General features: G+C 44.3%; 1 long non-coding RNA gene across 1 annotated transcript in view; it reads right to left on the reverse strand.

Annotated features, from left to right (window-relative positions):
- Positions 1–183: 183 nt before the first annotated feature.
- The window catches only part of LOC118146720 (uncharacterized), a 38,997-nt gene continuing 25,641 nt past the window's right edge, over positions 184–13,539 (reverse strand). The window contains exon 5 of the long non-coding RNA XR_013525431.1: positions 184–3,145. This is a non-coding gene — a long non-coding RNA (uncharacterized LOC118146720). The remainder of the gene's footprint in view (positions 3,146–13,539) is intronic.

Genomic DNA, 13,539 nt, shown 5'->3' on the forward strand with positions numbered 1-13,539 from the left:
TAAACATTCTAGCATGTAATCGTCAGACTTCTAAACTGAGCCACTTGGGTTATCCAAGAAAGTAAATCAGTGGCTTAGGTTTCCAGCAATGTAATGAGCATTATAATGGACACCTGAAAATGTAGAGTGACTGATAGAGAATTGCCTTGGGAATCACAGATAAATTCTAAAAAAAAAAAAAAAAAAAAAGGTGGAGAACTGTTCAACAATTGGAGATAAGGTGGAGAAGTGGGTTGACGTGGAAGCTGGGGAATGTTGCAGTGACCGAGCATTGTGTACGCACAGGGTGTGTGTGCATCTATACGTGTGTGTGTCTGTGTGTGCGTGTGTGTATATGTGCATTCGTGTGTGTGTGATGCCGGTGGGTGAGGTCAGGGGAGTTGGAATGGAGACCATCCTGATAAAGCTGACACTCTGGAAGGGTTAGACTCCCACGAGGAAAGTTAAGAAGGGGCAAGGATGACATCTGCACAAAGGCAAACACGAAACAGCACCGTTTGTCAGCAACGTCCTTAGACAGCTGGAAGAGGCAGACACACATCTTCCAGGAAGAATGTCCCTCAACCTGAGCTTCTGGTGGTTCTCACCAATATCGTGACCGTCGATCCGAACGTGTGCACACACCACACATATGCACAAACTTCCAAATACATCCTCAAGACAGTCATTAGGAAAAACGAACAACAGGACAAGACAGACTAAGACTTCGGATGTTGGTGTCATCAGATATGGATGATACACGTTAAAAGAAATAAAAGAACATGAACCCATGAAAACGGAACAAGAATAGTAAGATCTAATTGACAAGGAGGCAGATAGAACTTACAGAAAAAGTTTTTTAACCTTAGAATTTCATATTGTTTAAAAACACTTTTAGATCCCCACGTAAGAAGAGATAGCCTGGGTAGCAAACCCAAACCAAGAGAGCCTTACGAGCTCCAAACTAAGCAGGTAGGGGCAAACCACCGCCAGCCACGGGCCCCATGTGGTTTCAGCATCTGCAGGGGTGGAAGAAGGAAGCTCCCGGCACAGCAGCCCGGCCTGGGAACAGTAGAATCCCACAGCTGAGGGTTGTTCTCCATCTTTCACTCTGTATTACCAGGAAGCCCAGCAAGAGCAATTAGAGGAAAGTGCCTGGGTTTTGCCCAATGGAATCACATGTGAGAGCAAAGGGGCCACAGCAGGAAGGGCCCAAGTGTCTGGAGCTGTCTCCCGAAAACTCTCCAAACTCACCCATCTGAGTGCCAGTCCCAGCCGGGGCTCTACCCCGAGGAGAAATTCCTGGGAGTAGAATCAAAATCAGTCAAGACAGGCATGACAGAGAAAAAGGTCAACACCAGGTCAGCACATATCTCTATTAAGGACCCGATAGTAAATATCTTAGGCTTTGAAGGCCAGACAGTCTTGCTGCTTCTCCTCGGCCCTGTGGTTACAGAGTAAAAGCGGTCACAGATAACACATAAATGAATGGGCATGGCTGTGTGCTAATAAATATTTATGAACGCTGAAGTCTGAATTGTATGTAATTTTCATGTGTGACAAAATGGTATTCTTTTGTTTCTTTGTTTCAACCATTTAAAAATGTAAAAAACGTTTTTAGCGCACAGGCTACACAAAACTGGTGGTGGGCCGGAACTGGTTTTCTGTCTCCTGGTCTGCATGGAAGAGGGTTTGAGAAAAAGACACAGGGAAACTCAAGTCAGGAGGTCATGCTGCTTTTGGACATTACCAAAAACATCAGGACGGGGAGCCCTGCCAAGGCAGAAGAGCCCTCCTAACCCAGACACAGCCTAAAGGCTCAGGCAAATTAATTTCACATCAAGATAAGCAACAGAAATTATCCAGGTCAAATCCCATTCAAAACTATTGTAAGAAAAACATCCTCAGAAGCAGAATAACATCCCAACAGACAATAAGAGCGGACACAAAGATGTGGCCATCGTGGGCCTCAGAAAGCCAGAAGTGCCGCCTCAGAAGCCGAGGTTCCCCCTGGCCTTCCCCTGCCCTCCTGCATCTCACCCCTCATGCTCCCCTGATGGAAGCCGTAGAAACCAGAATTCCTCTTCTCCAAGGTGAGTCATAAAAACCAGAACCCCTTTGCTTCAAGGCCAGCCATAAAGCCTAAAAATATGACTCCAGCCTCCCCCTGCTTTTCTGTGTAACAGCTGGCAATAAAGAAATTAAGACCCTCATTGTAGAGGGGCCAACACTATGCCCAGGAGGAGGGAATACACAGAGTCGCTGAGAAAGATTTGAATGCAGAGGCCTTGCTGAGTTTCCCCACCCATCTATTACATTCCATCTGGCTGAAGCTTCAGCAGTGAAAATGGACTTTATTTAGACTGTTACATCCTTCTCTCCACCACCCCATCTCCTGCCTGGCAATCCTCAACTGTCCCCCCAACCCCCGCCCCACTTCCTGAACAATGCTGGTGGGAGCACCCGACGGCCAGCCAGGGCAGTTCTCCTGTGTCCAGGATGGGGGGTGTTAGTGGAGACTGCTTAGATCTTTTAACATTGAGAAAAGATATTTTATGATTGGATTTATTTTGAGACAGAATCTTGCTCTGTTTCTCAGGCTGGAGTGTAATGGTGCAATCTCGAATCACTGCAACCTCTGCCTCCCAGGTTCAAGTGATTCTCCTGCCTCAGCCTCCCAAGTAGCTGGGACCACAGGCACACACTGCCATACCCGGCTAATTTTTGTATTTTTAGTAGAGAAGGGGTTTCATCATGTTGCCCAGGCTGGTCTCGAACTCCTGAGCTCAGGCAATCCGCCTGCCTCTGCCTCCCAGAGTGTTGGGATTACAGGCATGAGCTACCGCGCCTGGCCGATGATTAGAATTTCACAGAGATTTTGGTTAATAGCACGAGGCCTCCCAATCTGCTATTTCAATAAGAAAATTTCCCTAACCATTTCTCCCCAGTCACAGTTTCTCTGTAGTTTTCCAAAATGTCAATCAGGTTATCTGTTGTTTTCTTCAGTTTTACATCGTAATTTTGGCAGATAATTTGTTTTAACTCCTGGTCTAGCGGGTTTTACCAAGAGGTTCTCATTTCTTTGGTTCTAGAGAGCAGCCACAAAATGTCCAATTTTTGAGTCTTTCTGACCAGCTGGATGCCACAATAGTTGACAGACTGCCACCTAGAAATAAAAGAATTTGAAATAAATCACTCATTTCTGCATCTCAACAGTTACAAAACACCAGCAGCCCCCAAATTACAGGGTGTTATGTAAGCCAGTGAACCAAGCGTTTGGGATTGTATGGAAACACTGTCTCAGCGGGTACTGGCGTCCTGGCCTGACCATTATATAACTAGTATCCATAGCATAAATGAGGTGCTGTATACTTGAAATAAATGATAAAAAAGAATGCTGTAGGTTATCCATTTTCTTTAGCCATTTTTCCATGAAGACGTAGCCCACAGGATGCAGGAGGATAGCTAACTTAGGCCTCCTCCATTTCTTTGCTAGGCCATTTAAACTTCCTCCTAAAGTGACTACTGGCCCAAGGGAGTGTGTGGAAATGGAAGGAGCTGGTCCCAGTGGGTGGACACTGTGTCAAAGTGGGAGCACTGTGGCCTCCCCACAACAAAGTGACCTTCTCTCTGTAGCTCCACCCCCACCCTTTAAAGAAAGCAGGAAAAGGAAGCAGTCAGAGAATAGGGGAAGCCCACTGGCCTTCAGGGCAGCCATTCAGCAGATAGATATAGGGGCCATAGTGGGCCAGGGTTCCCCATTCTTAGGGGCAGACATAGGGACCATAGTGAGCCTGGTGGGGTGTGAGGGGCGAGTGGAGGGAGGAAAGACAATTCCCACGGGATGAACTGCAGACCCTCCAAGCATCTAAAGATTGGGAGGGACCGAACATTGCACCCAACTCGATCACTCCTGCCTCCCCATCCAGGGTTCAAACATCTGATGCAATATTCGATTTCAGCTCAAATATTTCCAATGTCAGGGCTGCTCCCATTTTGGGGACCACTGGGATGGCAGAGCTTGGGAGGATTAAGACTTGAGGGGATTAAGAAATGGAGCCAGGCTGCAGCGGTCCTGGGAAGAAACGAGAGCAGAGGGATTGGATGTGGGAGGAATCAGGGCTTCTGTAGTAGAAAAGTGTTCCAGGATATGGGTATACCCAATGCCTGAGGGACAATAGGTAGGGAGACACACAGGCCTCAGGATCCCAGGTCGGTTGTGTGGCTGCCAGGATGCCCTCATGGTGTTTTCCAGCCTGGAATGTGGGTAGCCCAGGGCCTGTTTCTGTTTTGTCCATACCCCTGCAGAGGTACAGTGAGGCTCATGTGGCCAAGGGCTCCAAGAAGCAGTGCAACTGTGATTTTGCAGGAGAGGTATTGCCAGCAAAGGTGTGACACCCTCCACAGGAGCAAAGGTTGACAGGACAACCTCTGAGAAGACAACCTCTCCCACAGCTGGGGTCTGCAGGGGATAACAGAAGGTCTCTGAGGGGTATGGGTGATTTGCCTGGGAAGAGAAGTGTGGAGTATGGTAGCCCAGAGCCCCCAAACCCCCATTACTGGGGCTACTATGGTACATGGGGAATACACCCGCCACCTTGGCTCCAAGATGCTCAACCCTTTTCAGCTCCCCCAACGACTGAGCTTCTGCCTCAGAAAAGAGCTTCAGGTCTTTCAAGTGCACCCAGACAAGTGGGGAAGACAGAGGGAAAATGAGACCCAGAAAAGTAGCAGGGAGTCTGTTCTAGAATGGCAGAGGTGGGCTGGGATCTGAGGTCCTGCATCCTCAGGTTTTTATCAGTGTTTGTTAGAGACACAGGGGCATCCCTTGTACCTGCAACTCAAAGAGGCACTATATAAATAATGTAAAGGGGAGGGGAGAGGTTGAAGACACAAGAAAAGACTTAAGTTCTTCTCTTTCTTTCTACATTGGAAGAAACCTCAGATTTGGATCAAGAAGACCAGAACAGTCAGGAGTAGGAGAAACGATTCCTGTGGAGAGAGTGTGAGGTCAAGCCATGAACTTGGGAGATGGTCTAAAGCTTGAAACTGAATTGCTGGATGGAAAAACCAAGCTAATATTCTCTCCACATGAATATAAATTTAAAATTTCTGTGAAGAGAGAATGAATGGAAACCAGATGACATATTCAGTACCCTGAGGGAAGCAGAACATGACAGAAGTATGTTGGAAGCAAAAAAAAAAAAAAAATGCCCAGTGGAAGAAAGAGCTCGGTTAGTCTACTCTTCACCATCCCTCCCTACTGAGAGTTACTGACTGCTGCTTGCTGGACAAGTGTGGCTGGTAACACCAGGAAAAATATTAATAAACTTATTCAAATAACAAAACATTGGAAGAAGACAACAATTTTCAGGGAAAAGTAACAGAGTATATCAGATTTCAACAGAAGCAAAAATATTAGCATAAATGAATCAATAAATTTAGTCTAATAAATGTAATAAAAGAAATACAGGAAGGGATTACCAATGAAAATAAGAAAGCATTAAGAAAACAAAGCAGAAAGCTTAGGTGTGAAACATGGTTGAAGTAAAATATACAGCAAATGAAAAACAGCAGAAATTTAACTTAGGGAATGATACAACTTGGAACATTAGATATAGAAAAGTCTTAAAGGGAGAAAGGACAGGACAGATAAATAGGGGTGAAATTTTAAGGCAATATGAGAATAAAAAAGAAATGCAAACATTAAGATAGGTAATAGTTCAAACAAGAGTGAAAACATGAAGATGGGGAAATATTTCAAGAAGTAGTTGAGATCAGTTTCCCAGAATGAAAAGATTGACCTCAGATTTAAAGAACCCATAAAGCACCACAAAAGAGAATAAGGAAAACCTCACCTACGCATACCAAACTGAAATGTAAGAGTATAAAAAAACCAGAGAAATCCTAAAAGCCCACAGAAAGATAGACAGGCTATATAAAAGAATGAGAATCAGCTTGACATGAGCTTTTTCAACAGCAATACTGGATACAAGATAACTGGAATCTTATTTTCAACATATTGATGGAAAATAACTTAAAATATAGAATTTTATATCCAGCCAAACTATCATTCAAATAAGGTGAGATGATAAATTTCCTCAGGCATACAAGTGCTTTGAAGATTTTATAGAAAAGCTCACATTGAAAATAGTTTTGAAAAATAAGTACTTAACTAAAAAGTGAGGCACATTGAACAGCTACTGCCAGAAATTCTTGAAGCAAAAGTGACTTTATACCTTAGTAGAGTTGATTGTTGTCTCTACATATTGCTAAGACTAACAAGAAAAAATAATATCCTTATACCTAAGAATTAAAAGTTAATGTCAATATTAATGGGTTGGCAGAGGATGGTAAGTACAAAGGATATGAGAGCATACTAAAGTTCTTGTCTTATTAGCTATAAAACTGTTTTAAATGAAGCTCAAACCTAAGATGTGTAATTAGGAAACTTCTAGAAGAAAACAGGGGAAATACTCTAGGATGTTTGCCTAGGCACAGAGTTTATGGTTAAGACCTTAAAAGCATAAGCAACGAAACCAAAAATAGACAAATGGGACTTTATTAAACTAAAAAGCTTAGGTACTTCAAAGAAAACAACAAAGTGAACAGACAACCTTCTCTTTGATCATTTGAATATTGGCCAAACTTCATCTGATAAGGGGCTAACATCCAGAATATACAAGGAACTCAAACAACTTAACATCAAAAAAACAAATAATTCCATTAAAAACTGGGCCAAGAATCTGAATAAACATTTCTCAAAAGAAGACATACAAATAGCCAATAGGTACATGAAAACATGCTTAACATCACTAGTCATCAGGGAAATGCAAAATCAAACCCACAGTGAAATGTCCCATCCAACTTAAGATGGCTATTATAAAAAAAGTAGAGATGCTAGCAAAAATAAGGAGAAAAGGGAATCCTGTACCCTTGGTGAAAATGTAAATGACTACAGCCATTATGGAAAACAGTATAAAGCTGTCCCCAAAAACTAAAAATAGAACTACCAAATGATCCAGCATTCCCACTACTGGATATTTATGTAAAGGAAAAGAAATCAGTATATCAAAGGGTCCCTGCACTGCCATGTTTACTGCTGCACTTTTCACAATAGCAAAAATATGGAACCAAACTAAGTGTCCACCAATGGATGAATGAATAAAGAATGTGGTCTACATACACAGTTAGACAGTATTGGGCCATAAAAAAGAATAGAATCGCCGGGCGCGGTGACTCAAGCCTGTAATCCCAACACTTTGGGAGGCTGAGGCGGGTGGATCACAAGGTCAAGAGATCGAGACCATCCTGATCAACATGATGAAACCCCGTCTCTACTAAAAATACAAAAAATTAGCTGGGCATGGTGGCGCGTGCCTGTAATCCCAGCTACTCGGGAGGTTGAGGCAGGAGAATTGCCTGAACCCAGGAGGCGGAGGTTGCGGTGAACCGAGATCGTGCCATTGCACTCCAGCCTGGGTAACAAGAGCGAAACTCCGTCTCAGGAAAAAAAAAAGAATAGAATCTTGTCATTTGCAGTAACATGAATGGAACTGGAAGTCATTATGTTAAGTAAAAAAAGGCAGGCACAGAAAGATAAATATCTCAGGATCTCACTCAAATGCAGGAGCTAGAAAAGTGGACCTCATGAAGCTATAGAGAGCAGAATGATAGATACCAGAGGCTGGGAAGGACATATGTGTTGGGAGTGGGGGGGTGGGGGATGAAGAGAGAAAAGTCAATGGGTAGAAACATACAATTATGTAGGAGGAGTAAGTTCTAATGTTAATGGCCCAGTAGGGAGACTATAGTTAACCATGTACTGTATATTTCAAAATAGCCAGAAGAGACTGAAATGGTTTCATCACACGTGGTAAGTACTTGAGGTGATGGATATCCTACCCTAACTTGATCATGACATGCTCTATGTATGTACCAGAATATCCCATATGCCCTGTAAATATGTACAAATCTTATATATCAATAGAAAAAGAAAAATGTAAAAAAAGATTGAGTGGGGTCAGTGGCCCTCCCACCTATGCTGGCTTCAGCATTGACTTGACCTAGTGGTGCTACCTGCAAGGAGGCGCCTGCTCAAAACTGCAAAGCCAGTGTGGTTTCCCAGCCCCTCTCCCTGTCCCTTTTTGAGACTCCTCCTTCCATCTCCCTTGTGCAGCCCCATAGGGGCTGACTCGCTGGGGTCAGCACCCTGCTCAGGCCAGCCTGTGATGTCCAGACTTTGCTCCTAAATCAGAACGTGCATTCCTTGTCCATCTTCATCAATGATCTGAGTGAAATAAGTCACAGTGAGGTTAAAAAGTCAACTGCATTTTAAGAGATGAGTAGCACAGATGAAAGGGACTAACAGGCCCCTTTCTGTGGGGAAGCTTTCCTTAATTACCTCGTTCAATCCACAGAACCACTGTTAGAGAAGAAGAAATGCCTGCTATTAGGGGTTAATTAACTTGCCCAAGGTCACCCACTTCTAAGTAGCAGAGGGGAGATTCAAATTCCATCTCTCTGATTCCAAAGCTTATGTTCTTTCCAGATAAATTTCCAAAAGAAAGAATGAGTGAGAGGACCCCTTTTAAGGATGGAAAGGCTCTTCGTGTATCAGTGACTTCCGGTTCACAGTGTTTTACCTTCCGCCGCCCCCTACTTCATCAGCAGTGAAATCAAGGCAGGGGGTTAGTGTTGCAGCCATATACCACTCTCTGGCACCCCAGGGAAATCTCTGTCACAGAGTCATTACTTGGAGGAGAAGAACATGAGTTGGCACAAGAAAAGCACAATCGCAAATCACGAATGTGCCAGCCCCAGGTGCTTGCTACATCTTGGCTGGTACACAGTTTCCTTTCTGGAGCGCCCACTTGAGATGCTTGCCAGCAGGTGCCAATGAAACCGGGGTAACTCATAACAGCTTCTGAGGGAAAATGGGAGGATTTACATCCGTTCGGTACATTCAGTTGTTGCCATGTGAATGTTCTCAAACCCAAATGTTAACTCTGAGATTATTTAGAATTAACTAATAATATATTCTACCTTTGCCAAACAAGATAAGTTATCCCTTGGGGGTAAAAATAACAAATGAATGAAACATAATGGCTGCATGCTTTTCATGAAATGGATGAGATTCTCAAAGTATAGGCAAAAAATAAATCAATACAGTCATGGATAGATGAGAAAATTTAAAGTGATGTAAGGAATTAAATATTCCATCTAAATCAAATTATGTTAATACAACAAAACTAAGCTGTAGGGATTTAGTGAGGGAAATGGAGTTTAGAATCTCACATAGGTTCACAGTTAAAACTATGAAATATGTCACATTATTTACTGTTTTCAAATTTAATAAATCTTCAGCTGACCATGATATTCAGAGACAGGAATGTCATAGTTCTCTGAATTCCCTGGTTAATATGGTTAACCAGAAATCCTCCTGGAGTTCAATCCATCTTTTTGAAAATCTTTCAAAAATGTTTCTTTGTTTTCTTGTCCTAGGAAGTACAATGTACTCACCAGAAATCTTTGTTCCAGAACCTCAGAATTACTGTACCATGCTGTTCGTGCAAAGTCTGTGAGATGGGGCTGAATTTGTAACAATTGTGGAACACAGCCTGCTGCTTTTTAGGCAAGTGTCTGATAGGAATACATTGAGCTGTGAGTAAACTCTTCCAAGTAGAAACGTGGGAAGTAAAACCAAGGTATCTATTTGAAGTTTCAGTGAGTTCTGTATCAGAAAATCAAGGCTCCGTCAAGTTTTCCAATTTGATTAAATGCACATCGACTAAGCACCTACTTGACATGGAGGCTTTAAAAAGTAGGCATAATCCTTGCACGTGAGCAGCTCTTAGGCCAGGATAAACAGATAGCTGTCATTGAGTCTGTCACACAGCAGTATATCGAGCACAGTCCGGGTGAGAGTTAAATTGGCTGAAGAATTCCGAGGGAAGAACGGGAAAGAGCATTAGGGCAGAAGGCACTTGGAGTTGTCCAGAAATCATGCAAGAAATTTCTGGACAGAGCAAAGAGGGTAGAGAGGCCATTCTGGAAGAAGGTGGTAACACGGATAAAGACATCTAGATTTAAGTAGCCAGATGGCACTTACAGAAGGAGTAATTTATCCAACCGTGTAGACCAGTGTGGTTGTGATGCCAGAAATGGGGGCTGGAATGAGTTAGTGAAAGCCTGGATATTTCATGCTAATGCATCTTGTCTGAATTTAGTGAGCACTGGCAAGCTATCAATAGCTTTCATGCCGGAGAATGGTGAGATTCAATTTGTGTTTGGGAAGGTCATTCTGATAAGAGTGTGGCAGATGGCTTGGGTGGGGCAAGACTGGAGACCAAAAGACCTATCAGGCTATGGCAGGAGGATGTTTAGAGGTTATGAGCATCTGGACGAGGGCTGCGGCAGCAAACCTGGAAGGGAAGAGAGCGATCAGGGCACCTTTTTGAAGTAGGATCAAAAGGACTTACCAATTGCCTGATTTAGATGGCAGGGAGTCCAGGTGGGTAGATGGATAGTTTTACTTCCAAAAAATGAGGAAGATAGAGGATGAAGAGGCTTAGAAATGAGACCATGAATTTGAATTTGCACTAGGTAAATCTGAGGTGACTGTAGCATGTTTAAATGGAGATCCCTAGGAGGCAGTTCAATCCTGAATCCCAAAAAGAGCATCTTAATGCCAAGTTTAATAACTCAAACAAGTTTAATGGCCATGCAATACTAAAACAAATATTCAGCATTAAATACGTAACATGCAAATGAACACTGAGAGACCACAAAACCCATTTGTCACTCCCAACTAGGAAGTCAGAAGCTGTGTGTGGTGCTTTGTTTGTGATCCAGGCCTCAGTTTCCCCACTATCTCAAGGCTCCACAGAACACCTTCCTCACTTGACCCGAGCAGAACCCCATGAAACAACTATCTTTGCTGGCTCCAACTGACCTCCCAGTTGAGGCTCCAACTTGTTGATTCCTTAACAAGGAATCACTTCTGTTTCTATGGAAAACATGGTGAACCAGTTATGTGTAGATTTCATCTTTCTCTGTCGATTCTCATGTGCTGACCCCATGCAGCTCCCTAGTCAGTTCTTCAAGGCCTGCAGACACCCAGCCTCCAACCAACCGTGCTTCTTTCTACGGTGCATTCTGTATTCAGGCCCATTAGACTCCATGGGCTGTGCAAGTCATTGTCTTGTGTGTGCCGAGTTCAATCTCTGCTCCGTGCTTGGGTACAACCATCACTACCAATGACCATGCAGATGTACTAGATGGTTTGCTGGCTTAAACACAATATAGCAGCTTTCTTATCGGAGCACACAGAGGAGTTTTATCATCAACATTTAAGCACCATGTATAATCAAATTTCCCATAAAAAAAGAGAGGGTTGTTTCATTATTGCTTTGACTGTGCTGTAAATCGCTTTGAAATGAGGTGCAGTGAACGATGGGATTCCTTTGAGGACTCTGCCATAGCAGCTGCCAGGGTAGAAGAGCACATGGAAAATCGATCCCACATGAAACAAGATTCGCTGGGAGATGGAAACTTGTGAGGCCAAGGACGGATGGTGGCTGGTTGAATCACTTGTTTTTTTGTCATGACTCCAATTCACTCGATTTCAACCCTGGTTACAGATCAGAGTCACCTGGGAAGATTTTGTTTTTCCCTGAAATACTGTGCCTGGGCTCACCGTCCCAGAAAATCAGTAGGACCTCCCCGCAACCCCCCCAACCAAACCCACGTGTACTTTTAGAAAAGCCATCGTTCTTGTGCCTTTTACTCCTGACACATGAAAGACTAGTGACCATAAATGGGCATTCATTTAGACGATGTGTGAATACCCACAGTACACAGGAAGAAGTGGCGAATGCGGGCTGGACAGCACGGGATGGACTCTAGGAAGCACCTGGCACCTTTCAGAGACAACCCTCACTGCACAAGGGCTTCCTGGGTGTTTCTGAACACCCAGGCTGCAGTTGGGATCAGGCCTTAGTTCATATGTCTCAAGTGCAATGTAGTCCTTTCTCCCCCTCTCTCCCTGACTAAAAAATATCACCAAATCTACTAAGAGACGCAAGTCCATCTGTAGGAGGAGAGGTGGGAGGTACATATCCCCAACCCTAGGCTAACAAGGCCTAGGAGCTAGGGGTCACTGTAGTGGCTCAGGAGCAGGGAAGATTTAACCAAAATAACAAGGGGTGTTGAGTCCCTAGGGCTCTGTTCCTCTTTCCCCATCCAAAGTTCTGTCATGGGAATGATGAATGAAGACACAGGACCTTTGCTGTCAAGCTCTCTTAGCTGGGGACGGTGACTCCCAGGGCCACCAGCAGTGAGCTTGCCTGGGACCCAGGGGACAGGAAGCAGCTCTAGGACCTCAGCTCTGAGGACACACAGATCCTGCTCCCGGTGGTCTCAAGCCTCTAGTTCTGATTCCTATCTGTGGACAATCTGGACTCAGCCACGCTATGACAAAGAACCATTCCCTAGGCAGGCATGATGGTGCATATCTACAGTCTCAGCACTTTGGGATGCCAAGTTGGGTGGATCTTTTGAGGCCAGGAGTTCAAGACAAGCCTGGGCAAAATAGTGAGACACTATCTTGACAGAGAGAGAAAGAAATGAAAAAAGGAAGAAAGGAAGAAAGAAAAAGGAAAGAAAGGAAGAAGGAAGAAAGAGCAAAAAGGAAGAAGAAGAGGAAGGAAGAAAAAAGGAAGGCAGAAGGCAGACAGGAAGGAGGGAGAGAAGGAAGGAGGGAGGGAGGGATGAAGGAAAAAAGGAAGGAAGGAAGGATTAAAAAGAGAAAACAGAGCCATCCTCTCCAGCTGGCCCGACTGAAGTGGATCCTGCCCATCCAAACAGGATGAGGCGAAGTCCAGCACACCTGAGCTGACAAGGTTCGAGGACAAGGCACAGGAGGTAGAGTCGTATTCCACAGCATCCTCCCCGGAGCCTCTGGGCAAAGAGCTTTACGTCTTGATATCAATTCAATTGCCACGGAGGCCAAGTTGGCTGTGTGAGCTGCTGTTTCTGCAAAGTCCTCAAGTGGTTTCCCAGGGCCCTTTAAGGAGCCCACAGCTTCTGCACGAGACCAATCATCTCTTCATTAACCCGTTTAGATTCCCATAAACCCACTCTCAGGTTTTCTTTTGGGCGAAGTGGTCGCAGATATCATCTAAAAGTTTGGAAAACTGGTCCTGAGTGGGACCATATAGTCCTCAGAGTTCAGTTCAGTCGAGAGAAGGGGCATGAGGGGAGGGAGTGAAGCCAGTTAGAGAGGCCTCAGAAAGTACTTGGCCCAGTCTTTCATTTCAGAACAGAGGAAACAGAGACTTAGAGAGGTTAAGTCTTTGTCCAGAAACACTTGAAATGTGGACAGCAAAAACAGGGTGGAGGCTTCAGGAGCCCAACTGTCCACCCCAGGCTGCTTCTGGTTAATGTAGCACGTGTGGTTTCCAAGGAAATCAGTCGACTCTTCGCAGAAGGAGGCGAGGTTGCAGAGCGGAGGTGACTGTGGTGCAGGCAGCCTCACCATCGTGGCCACAGGAAACGAGT

The sequence above is a fragment of the Callithrix jacchus genome, chromosome 13 (assembly GCF_049354715.1).
Source record: "Callithrix jacchus isolate 240 chromosome 13, calJac240_pri, whole genome shotgun sequence".
Classification (NCBI taxonomy): Eukaryota; Metazoa; Chordata; class Mammalia; order Primates; family Cebidae; genus Callithrix; species Callithrix jacchus.